Here is a 13,837-nt window from a genome sequence, read left to right on the forward strand (position 1 = left end):
TCCTTGTTGAAAGAGTAGAAATGGGTGAAGAGGGAAAAAGAAGAGATTTAGCAGTGTGAAGTATCAGCTGTACCTCGACATAGAAATAAGTCTGTGGAAGGGTAAGCAGTTTTTACTGTGACCCCATTCAGAGCTGAACTGCAGTTTAAATTAACTGAAAAGGGCTCTTTCCATATGAGAAAATAGAACTATGTCTTAAATGGCATATTTCATTGATATGCAAGTATATAATGCCAAATTGCAGTGTTAAAATCACAGGGTCTCTGATCTGTAAGTGGCCTGTTCTATTAATATTTCTTTGCAGTATGCAGCACTAGCTATTTCTGGAACTATCCTAAACTTAAATATGCCAGCTATTATTTCATACCATTATTCTGCAACCCGAAGCTGGCGCTGCAAGCTGTGATGTGCCGTGTTTTCATCTGCATTACCAGATAATTTGATATCGCAGGAAGAGGGGAGCTGGAGTCTCATCTTTCCGACATGGCTGAGTGATGCATTTTCTATTAAATACAATCAGGTGAAACCGGCCAGGAATATAACTTGTGATTAAAAGATGGGTTATGTGGAGACAGCGTTGTCACAACCTTTCTTTGAAAGAGGAACTGCATAGCTTTAAATTCAGGCAGTATACACAGCACGTCAAGCTGTTGTCTTTCAAAGTGGTGAAAGGAATTGGTGCCTTTCTTAATAGTTTTGGGCTTCACAATGAAATGAGCTTTCAGTAAATGACTCCTCTAGTAATAGTGTGGATGAAAAAAATAAATTAGAAGAGCAGAAGTCAGTGAATAGTTAGGAATGCAACCATTTATTCAATTACTTTTGTACTTTGGGTATATTTTCAGCCCTGAGTACAAAATGCCTTCATTGTACTAAGGAGATTTGCATTTTCATTTACTGCGCATAACAAACCTCTATAAACCTTTGTGTTTTGCCAAAAATAACAAATGCCAGAACCTTGCGAGTTCCAGTCTCTTGTTTAAACAAAAAGGGATGAATGTATTAAGACCTTATCTATCACAAAATTAGGTACTTTAGCATTAACACAGGAGTTAATGTTAGCAGTTATACATAAGATGGCATGTTTGGGCATTAAGTCCTTGGACTGACATGTCAGGTAAGGAGTAGATATTCAGAAGAATGATTACTTTCTTCATGTGAGCAAGTGTTTTGCCCACACTTTTGTGTTTGTCTTTACAAATCTTAGTTTGTTTCTAAATATCAAAGTGGGAATTGGGTACACAGAGATGCAGATGGCGAACTTCACTTTCAAAATTTAGTTTGCAAATATGTATTACATTCGTGGATACCAAGGTCAGGTCTCAGATTTAAAAATACCTGCCATGGTAAAATATTTGTCCTTCCAAAGTAGTGAAAATTGTTCAGCTGCCAATGGAAAAGATTAGTTCAGAGACATTTTTTGGTTGGCGTGTTTTACTGATGAAATCAGGATAATGATTGCTTGAGGAGATGCTCCAGCAGTGATATTTTGAAGTGAAGTGAATACAAAGAATTTTAAGACTACTTAAGAAGTGATAATGCGGTGAAACAGATTTGAAAGTCCTCAGGAAGTTGCCTCCATTGATACATGAGAGAACCTGATCTAACTTATCTAAGTTTTGATGTTTATTTCTTGTTCTCTTCTATTCTCTTCTACCTCAGTGAACTCAAACTGTTCATGATGCCCCATGTAAAACTTGTCTGTACTAGAATAAGCATCAGCTGTTTCATCAGCTGTGTGAGGCTGTTCTGGATTTTATGAACAAATCTATTCTGGTCAAAAAGGTTTCTCTTGGGCTATCAGAAGCTGCCTAATGTAGCAATAATGTGCAATTTTCTTTATGAGTTTATTTTTTTAAAGGAAGTGTACGGGCCTTGAGTTAAGATTTCTCTCACAGAATCAGAGGGTCCAGACAGTATTAGAAAGTGTATGTTTGGTGGAAATTCACCTAAAGAGACAAACCCCACCCAGCTGGCTGTCACAGCAAGTGTATCTGAAATATCACCAAATGCCATCATGCTGTCCTCCTGACACATATGTGTCTCTCCACTGTGGCCAAAGATGATTATTATGGTACGCTAGGAGTTATGGTTGTTTTGGGAAGATGGTAAAGATCTGCCAGCTAGTATAAATATAATGTTTTTCTGCAGCTTTACCTGATAAAATTGTTCCAGTAGAAGAAAAAATGCTGTGGTAATTAATAAAGGAAACTTTCTATTTTCATTATATTTTCAATCGCTGAAAATATGTTTGGCACTTAGAAATGTCTCTTTCCAAAGAGAAAGGTAGCTTCAGGGTTTTTTTTCTTTCCAGTGGTTCTTCAGATACTTCCTTTTTGCAGGGGGGTTGGTTCTGAGTGCAGGGGAGCCAGCCAGAGTCACGACACAAACACCGATACAATTTGAGCATCATGCTCCACTTTGTTCTTTAGTTACACCAACTTATATCTACTTTGCAAAACTTCACGCCCTATTCCCACGAGACGGTCTCTAAGCAGTGGGGGAGCCGACCAGTGTATAACTTTGCCAAGGATTTTCAAGGCTGCCTGGTGCCAGGTGTCTCCCAGGCCTGCCTGCAGCCTGAGGCCAGTTCAGGGGTTTTTCCACAGTAACCCTAGGTTGACCAGACTGTCATGGGGTATCATATGCCCCTGTTCCACAAGGAATCCCTCTACACTTCCTTAAAAAGAATTTGTCATTATAATTTTCCCTTCATGAACAGAATTCAAAATGCTGATGCTACTGATGCCTTTTCCTGGTCTTAAAATCAAGAATCAAGCACAGTTAGAAGGGAGAAAGTGTAGCCATGCAAGTGGCTGCAGCCACCCTGACCCCTGAAGATCCAGCAGACACCAAGCTGTGGTGGTCAGGCACCGAAGCTTAATGCCTCACTCCGTGGTTAGGGTGAGAGATCATAATCCCCCAGTTCCGCAGTTTACATATTTTTATGTGATAGGTTCATGTTTTCCCCTCCCTGTTCCATGTATAAGTTTGTTAATATTCATTTACCCTAAATTAATATGTATTAATTCTAGAAAGTTCTGTTGTACTTGACACTCCATTGGTTCTTTCCCTAAATCCCTCCTTTGTGTTATTTCCATTGGTTTCCTTGCCCTCAACCCTGTCTCCTGTCACGTATCCCATTTGCTGTATCCCTTATCCCCACCTTTCCTATCCCCACTATAAAATCCCTAGACCCTGTCAGATATTCAGCTTTCTGTCTCTTCCCCCCATTGTTTCATCTCAATAAACCTTCTGCATGCCTTCACACCCTGGTCAGGGACGGCTCCCTTGGGTGAGGAGCGCACCCCTGTCTACCTGCGCTTTTGTGAGTGTCTGTGCCTGCTGTAGTGCTGTCGGGTTGTGGCTAGACCCCTGAGCTCTCTTTGAGCTAACATGCAAAAAACCTGACAAGAAAGGGGTTTTACCTCAGTATTTATTTTAAGGATCCTTAGGTGCAGGTGGAATGTGCTGAAATGCACCCCGTGATACACACACACGATAGATCTGGTATAACATTATAGGTTTTACTAGTTAGCATCTCTATCAAAAATTCCCCAATGAGTGGCTCCAATGAGCCCCCCTCCTCAAGGAACCTTCCCCTGGATGATTCTATCTTAGTTTACAGAATGTGTTCTGGAGAGGACCTTGGGGTCTGGGGTTTCTAAGATGTTTGGCCTCCTAGCTTGACAAATAAGTCTAAGAATGTAGGCAAAAAACACTAAGAATACAAAAGCTATAAAAAGATATATAAAAGGGGTATAAAAGAAAAGGCAAAAAATCACTATGGCATCACTACCAAATTTCAGCTTTGTAGAAATAAACAATTTGTGTTCATTTAGCACAGTCCTTGCTATAGAAAGTGCAGACACCTATAGGTATGTGATGACTTGCTCTTTGGAAGGATATTTGGAAAAACGTATTCAGGAGATGCACTGAATTCTCTCAGGACCACTTCTTAAATTTGATCCAAAGAAAAATTTCAGAAAAGAAAAGAAATACTTCCTGGCTGTTTTTATGCTTTTTCCTCTATAAGCACCAGACTCAGCTCAGCTTGGGAGGGGAACATCAGCCTTATGTGATATAACTTTTCCATTAGTGCAGAACAGTTGAAGAAACTCTTGAACAACTTTTTTGTTTAGCACATGGAAAAGATAAGGCCAACACAAAGGGAAAATGGCCAAACACATCAACACCACAAAAAGCTGCTGCTGCCATCTCTTTTCAGCTAATGTTACTATATACATGCATCTCTGCATGGGTTTTTGTCAGTTCTGGAGGGTGAAAGTCAGTTCTGGTGGGTTTTATTCAGGTGAAAGGCAAAAGCAAATTCTCCAAAAACTGTTAACCCACAAGGTTTGTGCTTGGCTAAGGGCAGGTGACATCTCAGCACAAGTAGAACAGTACAACAGAACACCCCTCTGTAATCAGAATTAAGCACAAGCAATATACTTTAGTGTGCAAGGAACTGCAGCTGTTCTTCTAAGTTTTAATCTCCATTCCTGAACTACCAATGTCCAAACAGGCAATAAAAGTGACCTTCCCTAGCTTGTGCTTCTCATTACTGAAGGTGGAAAATGACAAGGCAAACAAAAGAAGTGGTTAGAAATCATACTGTCATGACTGATACAACTGGTTCATTTGACACTTGTACTGGAATCTGAATCAGAAAAGACAGCTACAGAGAACTAGGAAACATGGACAAAGTTAGGAGACACTGTATAGCTTTAGGAAGGGAAAAGGAGGTTTCTTAACACATTTATCTTTCCTTAGACAGGCCATAAGCAATGCCTATGCAGTCACGTATTGCTGAGGCAGGTGGCCATGCAGGTCAGGCTGCTGAGGGGCTGCCAGCAGAAATCACAAGGATTAAGGCTTGGAGGACTGTGGACTGCTGCAGTCTGATCAGTGACTAGTGGAGGCTGATAAAACGCTGCAAATTACTGTGTGTGAGATTTATAATGGTTTTCTTCAAGTACTCCAAGTTCAGACCTGGCAGTTGAGTGCAGGAGGCAGGTGTTTGACTGCTCCTGTGCTTTGAGACCAGGATGGTGATAAACAGCCTGACATAAAACGAGCAGCGCTGGATTCAAACAGGGTTCATGGCAGACAGAGATACAGTCGCATATTATATGGGGGTTGAGCAATTTATTGAAGATTCAGAGCTCGAGTTCTGACATTGAGATATCAATCACATGAGATTAGTGTTGAGGGGTGTTTGCTTTCTGCCTGCAGATAAACATCTCCCCTGAATGAGTTGAGAGATTTGCATGTAAATCTGCTCTGTACCTTAAATATGAGTCACAGGCTTTTCTTTTCTGCTTTGTCATGAAAAGTATACTTAAAATATACTTGTATATACTTTATAAAAAGTATATTTGTGTATAGTTTATATATGCTTGTATATACATAAAAATATGTTTAAATCTCAGCTTGGGTACATAGGTAACTGGAGTGGTCTTTCTTGTACAAAACATACTGAGAAATTTTTTCCTCAAGTCTGCTGTTACTTTAAATATTCCATCCTTAAGATGTACCATTTAAAATCTCAGTTGTTCTTCTGAGGCTGGGATGTACTCAGACAGTATAATGCATCAGGCTTGGTGGATGCTGAATCTGAATGTAAAGGAAAATCAGATGTTTAGTCTTTCTATCCATGTAAAATTGTGGCATCAGTGAGCTGAAAATGCGGTAGGATGAAATTTAACTTTTCCATTTGTTCAGGGCTGTTTCTGCTTAGAATTGAGAAAGTCTTACTTTTCCATTATATGTTACTACAATTCTTAAATTTTCTCTTTAAATAATTGATTCTGTATTTTATATTTTTATTTTATATTTTATCTGTGTACCCAATAGAGTATTTGAAGCACGAGGCATTCTCTTAAAGTACTCAGCTGTAGAAAACAGAAGCTATTACTAGATTAGCTGTTAAGAACACTGACATCCATATTGAACCACAGATAATAAAAATAAGTTATTCTAAATTGTAAAAAGTATGGTAAATTTCATTGATATAAAACCTAGTAATTGGCATTGTTATATAATGGCAATTAAAAAGCACTATAAAGAATAAGGTCTGTTCCAAAGGCTGTCTAGATGAGAAAAACAAATGTTCTGTAAAGGAAACATACAATGTACATAGAAAGAAGATAATATTCCATTATTTGATATACAGTCCTGGAGAACACACAGCATAAGCAGATCTTTCTGAAAGCTTCCGTAATTTGAAACTACACCATGGAGGTATCCAGGTGAGTGAGAAAATCTATATACGGATCTGAGACACTGGACTGAAAAGTGTATTTAGCCTCTTCCACCTAGTTCAGTAAGATGGATTATGAAAGCCAAAAGCAAAGAAAACTGTGTGGCTCATTTAATACGAAGATTTCTGTACCTCCTCCTGATCTTTCTCTTGGCGCATATTTGTCTTGCTGTCCCAATTGCCTGTGTTCTCTCACACACTTAATCAACAGTTGAGTTCTCCAACTTCTCTGCCATCTTCTGAGGACTTTGAACTGCACCCTTCTGGCCACTGACAAAGGACTTGGGACTCCAAAGTCCCTTTCTATGGCTGTATGTGAAGGTACTTCATCTCCCTTTGGTTGTTGTTTAATCTGGTCTGTTTCTATAATTCATGCAGAAACTTTATCTCCTCTTGTGCCCAAGAGATGGTGAATGGATATAATTTTTCTGCAGCCTCCAATTCCACCCACCCTACTATCTCTTTAAGACCCTAAGGATTTTTTACTTAATTCTCTTTTCATGTATCATGATCATTGTCTTGACTTCATGCCATTAATTACTACTATACATCTTTATTGAACGTTACCATCTGAAAAGGGAATGCAGAAAATCATTGTGGGCCTGCTCACAAATGTACTTAGTTAAATGTAATCTTTACATTGATTTTCAGTGGATTTAGAATTACAGGTGATCATTTTCCTTCAAAATAACTTTACCACTAGGAAACTCTAGCTAGGATTCCCGGGCAAGTTATTATGTTATTTTCTGGATCAGTCTTGAAGTTCTTTGTTCCAGTAAATCCCTGGAGGCTGGATAACTAAAGGAGCTTTGGGTTAGCTGTCTGAAACTAATGGCATTAAATCAATTGCTACAAGAATATATTTAGGCTGAGCATTAATAATATGGGGAGCCGATGACATAATGATGGAGCACTGGCCTGGGATTTGGGATGTCTGGACTGTGATCTTGGCTCAGCCCATAACTTGCTGGGCAACCTCCGGAAAGTCACTTTACTTTTGCCTTATTAAAAAGTTTCATGTGGAAAGTGCTTTGAACTCTTCTGATGGCAAGTGTTATGCCAGTGCCATATATTTTGTAACCACATAAGTGAAATCTGTTAAATGCCAAGGAGAATTAAAGTGGTAAGTGCCTGTGGCTAGAGAGCCTTTCATGGACACTGCTCAAGCCTCCTGTCAAATCTGTGTTTCTGAAATAATCTTGTAGGAGAAGTGAAAGGAGCAGGAAGATGCCCAAATAGCCCTTTATACTGATAAGGCTTGTTTAATAATGACAAATTGTACAATATAAGATGCAATGAGAAGGATGTATCAAGTGGGATTCTGCAGGAGTTATTCTGGTTATTGCAGTATCAGCCTTTTCATTAGGGCACAGAATACGACACTCCAGGAAAGAATAGGGAGATTATCAATGATGGAGAGTGCTAGGATACTGTTTTAGATAGCAATTTTCCTGATAGGTACCACTGAGAAAGCTAACATACTTCATACCACTTTTTTTTCTGTGAATCAGAGTTCAGTTCTCAGTAGGAAGATCAGCTGCACATGAACATTGGAAGAGAAGCAGGATTTGGAGCTACAGCAGGAGAAGAAATCATCACTAAGGGGAGCTAAGCAACATTTGACTTGTGAAATTGGGTGGACTTGGTCTCTCTTTACTGGGAGCTATGAAAGAGGTGAATCAAATAGAGGCATCAAAAATTATCTTTGAGAAAGTATGAAGGATTTATGAAGTCCTAGATCCTGGAAATGAGTAAATGCAGTCCTTATCTTTAAAAAGAGGGAAAAGGAAGTTCAGAGGAATTACAGATCAGCAAGCCTTTCCAGAAAAAAATACTGAAGAAACAAATAATTTTTAAGGAGAAAACCCAAAGCCAGCACAGAACAAAATGAACCAAGGAACTGGAAAACAACAAAGGTCTGTCAAAAGCAAATTATCCAAGTTTCAAACCTGTTTTTTTTTCTATGAAAGAAGAGTGTCTATAGTAGAACTGGCCAGAGTGGTGCACTTTGAGCCTTGTAAGCATAACATGGCAGCTTCCAAAGTAGACTGGGAAAAGTGCATCTGTAATTAAACTGCCCTAAGCTTGATACAGAACTCTCTGGAAAGCCTCCTTCACAGAGGGTATTAATGACTCACTGCCAAACGCTCAAGCAGGATCCCATGTACTCTGGATGCAGCAGTAAATTCTTCATCAGTAACTTGCATAATGAAGCAAAGGTTATGCTTAGTAAATATGCAGACCATACCATCCTAGGCAGATTCAGGCATATTGGGAAAATAAGAATTTTTTTTCCAATAACTTTATAATTTAGAGAAATGGTCTGAAAAATAGAGCGGAGCTGAATTAAGGACAAATATGAACTGTACAATGCTGACCAACAATATGATTGTACAAGGACAGCCAGCTCTGACAGTCCAGAATACACTGGGTGGTGAAACTGCAGGGGAAGATCTGAAGCTATTACTGGGCATCATTAGTGGAAAGAAACGGTGTCAAGCTGTTGTGCAAAACACAAGCACTCACTGGGTACGCAAGATCAGGCAATGGACTCTTCTCTCTGGTGACCAGTGACGGGACCTGAGGGAATGGCTGGAGCTGTGTCAGGGGAGATTTAGGTTGGATATCAGGAAAAAGTTCTTCTCGCAGAAGGTGGTCAGGCACTGAGCAGGCTCTCCAGGGAAGGGTCATGGCCCCAGGGCTGACAGAGCCCAAGGAGCGTTTGGACAACACTCTCAGGCACGTAGTAGGATTGTTGGGGTGTCTGTGTAGGGCCAGGAGTTGGACTGGATGATCCTTGTGGATCTGTTCCAACTCAGAATGTTCTATAAAAGAACAAGCCCTGCAGGGTAAGTGAAGGTGCTCTGGTGAAATCTGATGTCCAACACTAGGCTCCATGGAAAATAACACCAGAGACTGGCAAGTGCAAGGCAATGAGAATGACTACCACTGAGGATTTAATGAACTGCTGTTATTTCATCTAAAGAGGAAAGAAGACACAGGTGCTACAGGATAATTGCCTTCCAACTGAGAAGAGACTGCTGCAAAGGTAGGAAGCAATTTTTCTCTGTGTCCAAGTGAATGAGACATAGAGTAATAAGCTAAACCTGAAGCAACCGATTTAGATTAGACATTAGGAAAAAGTTTCCAACAGCATGGGTAGTTCAAGGTGAGAACAGAGTCTGTGCTCTCTACAGGCAATTTCTGTAATAGGAAATTTTTAAGAACAGGTTGACCCAATGTCTGAGTGACCTCTGTATAGCTGACTCAGCCCCAGTGCAGCCTTACTATCCACGATCCTACTTCTTCTTGTTGAGGGCAGACCAGAAGGTACAACAGCCACCTGGGATATGGCATTTTGGGCTTTTGTTCCAGGAATTGTAATTTTTTTTTTTCCCATCTGGTACATGTTTTGCCTTCTGCTTCTCTTGCTCTCTCAGTGTAATTTATATACAGCTAGTCTATGATAGTTTCATTAGAAGGGGAATGTAAATAAAAGGGGTGAGAAAAATATATTAATATTTGTAAAGTACTTTATGAGCCCAAGTGAAAGGCAGTATATAAGCACGAGCATTATTATGGGAAATCAATGAATAAAGTAATAAACCAAATTGAATAAAAAATGAAACAAACCCCAAAAAACTGCTATACTCTGCACATAAACCCCATAAAATACATATAAACCTTAAATAATAACAACCCATTTTCAGGAGTTTCTGGTTTTCGTTGGTTTTTTTAAAATTAATTAAGTCTTTTTCATTTACCAAAGTTCAAACAATTAATCACAGGCCTATGTAATCAAAAGTAGAGTTTATTTCCTATTACCTATTCGCATTGCAATCCCAGCATTTGAGATGATTACATACTATATATAAACACACACCTACTATGTAATCATTTAAAGTGCTGTGAACAGTGTATAGGTAGTTCAAAACGAACACTGTGCGTGCAGCATAAAGCATTAATAGCATTCCAAAGTATGTCACATCATGAGAAAGACTATTCTGTTCCTGAAATGAATTTGACTTATTCATTAGTGAGATGAAGAAAGCTGATTACAGTGAACTATTTTCTTTTACATCAAATAAGGGATAAACTTACCCTAAAGATTTGGGGTTTTTTCCTTGAAGAAATAGACATGTTTTAAAGAAGATTGTGTTTTTTAAGGCAGCTGCAACTGGTCAATCATGCTTGAATCCTATGGCACTATTTTTGTTGGGTTTACTTTAGCAGATAATTTAAAAATGACCTATTCAACTTCATAGCAAATAAATAGGGATTTCTTATTTCTGCAAGTTTCTCTGGTACAGGTCCATCACTCTTTGGATACTTAAAGAAGCAATAAAGATGCGTAAGAGTTTAACTAAAGAATTTTTTTAGTTGGAGTATTAATGAATAGTTCAGGCAACAGGGTTTGGAGGGAAACGTAGAGGATCATAGCTTATTATGAAGAAATGCATTAATCAGAAAGAAGGGAGCCCAACAGTCAACATTTACTTGTTCATTAATGTTTGCAGGATATGTAAAAATACATAATATTGCAAATAAAAATGGTGTGAACAGCCTGTTCTTTTCCTTTCATAGCCAGGTTATTCAAATTTGCATTTTGTCTAATGCTAATCCCAACTGTAACTGGAAACAGCTCCAGATGCAGCAGCAGCTTAAGAAGGACATTGAGGTAGTTTATGAAATGAATTAATGAGAGTGAATAGTGTATTCTACCTTTGCAAGTCCTTTCATGCAAGGCTCTTGGAGCAATTAATAAACATCACTGCACTGCTGAAACAGAAGAAACTGTTGCTGTATAAAATTCTCAGGGGTAGGCCCTACTGACACCTGGTGTAGTGACTGGGCATCTAGTGACCAAGTCACCTTAGAAAAGGAGACTTGAACACCTGACTTTTGACAAATTTTTAAGTATTTAGATGCTTTCAATGCATTCCAGTTTTCTTTATTGAAGATGATACAAGCACAGAGAGCTTGGTTCTGTTCTCTTACCCAGCTGGGAGCTGTTGACACCAGCAAAGCTCAAATCCATGATGTGCTGAATGTCTTTGTAAAATAATCAGTAGGAAATGGAGAAAATGGAGATACTGTGTACCTGCAGCATCTGACAGGATTTACAGGGTCAGAATTAGGCCCAGAAATAGGACATAAAGAAAGTCATGTAATTATGACAGATAATCAAGGCTATACTATGCTTTTACCACAAAACTACCTTCCTGCAGTCACAGATTATTAAAATCCAGGGTAGGATTTGGAGGAAAACAACAAACCAATTAGCTTTTAAGGATAAGTGAAGTAACCAAACATAACATTTGGGCTATCTGGGATTTTTCATGCAGAGAAACAACATTCCTTGGACACTTGACCCTGTGAAAAACCAAAAAGATTGAAGCAAAAGTAACAGTTATTCCAAAGAGATCATATTATTTGCAACAGTATTGTAAAAAGGAAGTGAAAAAAAGGAGAAAAAGCCAGAATTATTTACTTTGGTTTCTAACCTTAATTCCAAAATAAATAAATTACAAAACATCAGAGAAATTGCATTATTTTGGTGCCAAGAGGCTTGGACAAACCATTTTCCTTTCTTTTGTTTTCTTCTCAGATACTCTGGAAGGCTTGAAGAACTGTTCGAGCTGTTATGAGGTTGGTACTTTGCCCTCTGGAGTGGGAAGAAACAGGTCAGTTGTACGTGTTTATATCAAAGGAAGTTTAAAGATTTTCTTTTAAAAGAAAATTCATCCATAAGCCGTGGTGGCAGTGACCCCAGTAGATGCCAGGGAAGGGAGCCTGGAAAAGAAGAGGGGACTGCTGATATTTGATGAAGGGAAAAAGGAGTGAGGGAAAGGATTGATAGGCAAACATGGAGCAAGGTTGTTGCACATAGGTGTGGGAGCACTGATCAAGGGGCTGTTTCTTGAGACTGTACAGAACTTGGACTGGGTCACCACTTTTTGGGTAAAATTTCTACAAAGTATCAGTCTCTCAAGGAATGCAGTGGATTGTGGGAGCACAGTTGAGTTCTCAGCTGATGGAAACAGGCAGAGGGGATCTGCACTCTAAGTAATCTTCCAAGTGCCTGGGTTACTTAAAGTGAAATATAGTAAGACTTCTTGGCAGTATTTGGTGTTGGGCACTGATGCAGAGTACAACTTCTAAGAACTGATAGTTTCATCATTTCAGATAGTTCACTGGGATGCAATTTGGCTGGTCCAGCAGGTCTTGGCTCAGGACTTCACTGTGTTACATCATGTTCGTACCAGTTCTTACTCCTTGGCATTCATCAGTAGTTTGTGCCCTCTATCTGGTAAAGGATAGCAGGAGATTATCAAGATTAAATGGTAATGGGTCAGCATCCTTGTCTGGAAGCTTGAAAGTTGCTGACCACTGCCTCAAATGGGATAGTCTCTTCCAGAGAGTAACTGGTTGTCAGATGTCTTCACATCTAGGCAGACAAGATTTGGGCTGTTGTTTGTCCTGTAGGTTAGAGCAGAGGTGACCTGTGCGCTGCTCGGGAAGAAATGTGGATGAGGGCTCTGGGACTTCAGCATGTCCTGATTTGTCTGGTTGTGAGTCTGAATATCTGATTCTGACAGAGGTGTTGGTGCATTTCTTTATGATCCGTTGTGATAGTCTAAAAATGACCATAAAATCATCTCGATCTGGCTCTGTTTTTATTGTCAGAACTGGAATTAAATGTCTTTGCTAAGACCTCTTCTGGACTTGATTTATGCAGAGAACACAACCAAAATTGATTGAATACAACAGGATTAATTTATTTGCCTCATATTAGAACCTAATCCAAGACCCTCAATTATCTTTCAGTCAGTGTCAGTGAAAAATGGGGAAATACACTGTGACTTCTTAAACTGTTATTTCCCTGCATGTTCATTTAGACTCAAGTTCAAAAAAACTCCAGGAATCTGTGCTTAACATCTCTAAGTCAACTATGCCATCATGTCTCTAAGGAAAGACAGTTTTACAGTTAAATCAGAACATTTGTTATGAAGTATCAACATTCCCCATCAGTACATTTTGTCTAGTGCTTGCTTTAATTCCCAAAAGTGTAAAAGAAGGTGTTCCTATTTGATAATATTTGAATCAGATTCACAGCGAATCATTGTACTGCAGCACAGTCTTTTCCTTTTTTTTAAACTCTTTTGTAATTCCCAGTTACTTTGTAATGCTGACCCAGCTCCCTCTATCCTGAATTCTGCTCAGATACGCAAATCTTGTGTCAGGACTCTGTGTTTCTAGTGATGCCCTTGCTGCTCTCCTGTGACACCACATCCTAGTGAAAGCAGTGTAGAGAGCAGATTAGCCAGGCTTTCTTTTGCTGCAAGGCAGAACTGAACAGTAAAGTACCATCCATGGGCTGCAGGGAACAAATAGGTTTTACCTTGGAGCTCATTTTTGAGGCTCTTCCCTACCAGTGCAACTGGAGAGCTGTCACTAGTGCAGCACTGGCTGGTGACATATGAAAGATGATCATATACTGTATTTCTTGGGGTTTTTTTCCCGCTGAGATGCACCTGAAGGCAATACCCGCCCTCTACTCTTTCCCTTCTATGC

At 39.3% G+C, this 13,837-nt stretch overlaps 1 long non-coding RNA gene across 4 annotated transcripts in view; it reads left to right on the top strand.

Moving 5' to 3' along the window:
* Positions 1 to 3,716: 3,716 nt before the first annotated feature.
* LOC125328915 overlaps positions 3,717 to 13,837 on the top strand; it is a 36,102-nt gene continuing 25,981 nt past the window's right edge. For 3 of the 4 annotated variants that reach the window (XR_007204951.1, XR_007204952.1, XR_007204949.1), the window contains exons 1-2: positions 3,717 to 9,311; positions 11,871 to 11,946. This is a non-coding gene — a long non-coding RNA (uncharacterized LOC125328915). The remainder of the gene's footprint in view (positions 9,312 to 11,870; positions 11,947 to 13,837) is intronic. The other variant, XR_007204950.1, reaches the window with a different exon arrangement.

Source organism: Corvus hawaiiensis, chromosome 7 (assembly GCF_020740725.1).
Source record: "Corvus hawaiiensis isolate bCorHaw1 chromosome 7, bCorHaw1.pri.cur, whole genome shotgun sequence".
NCBI lineage: Eukaryota > Metazoa > Chordata > Aves > Passeriformes > Corvidae > Corvus > Corvus hawaiiensis.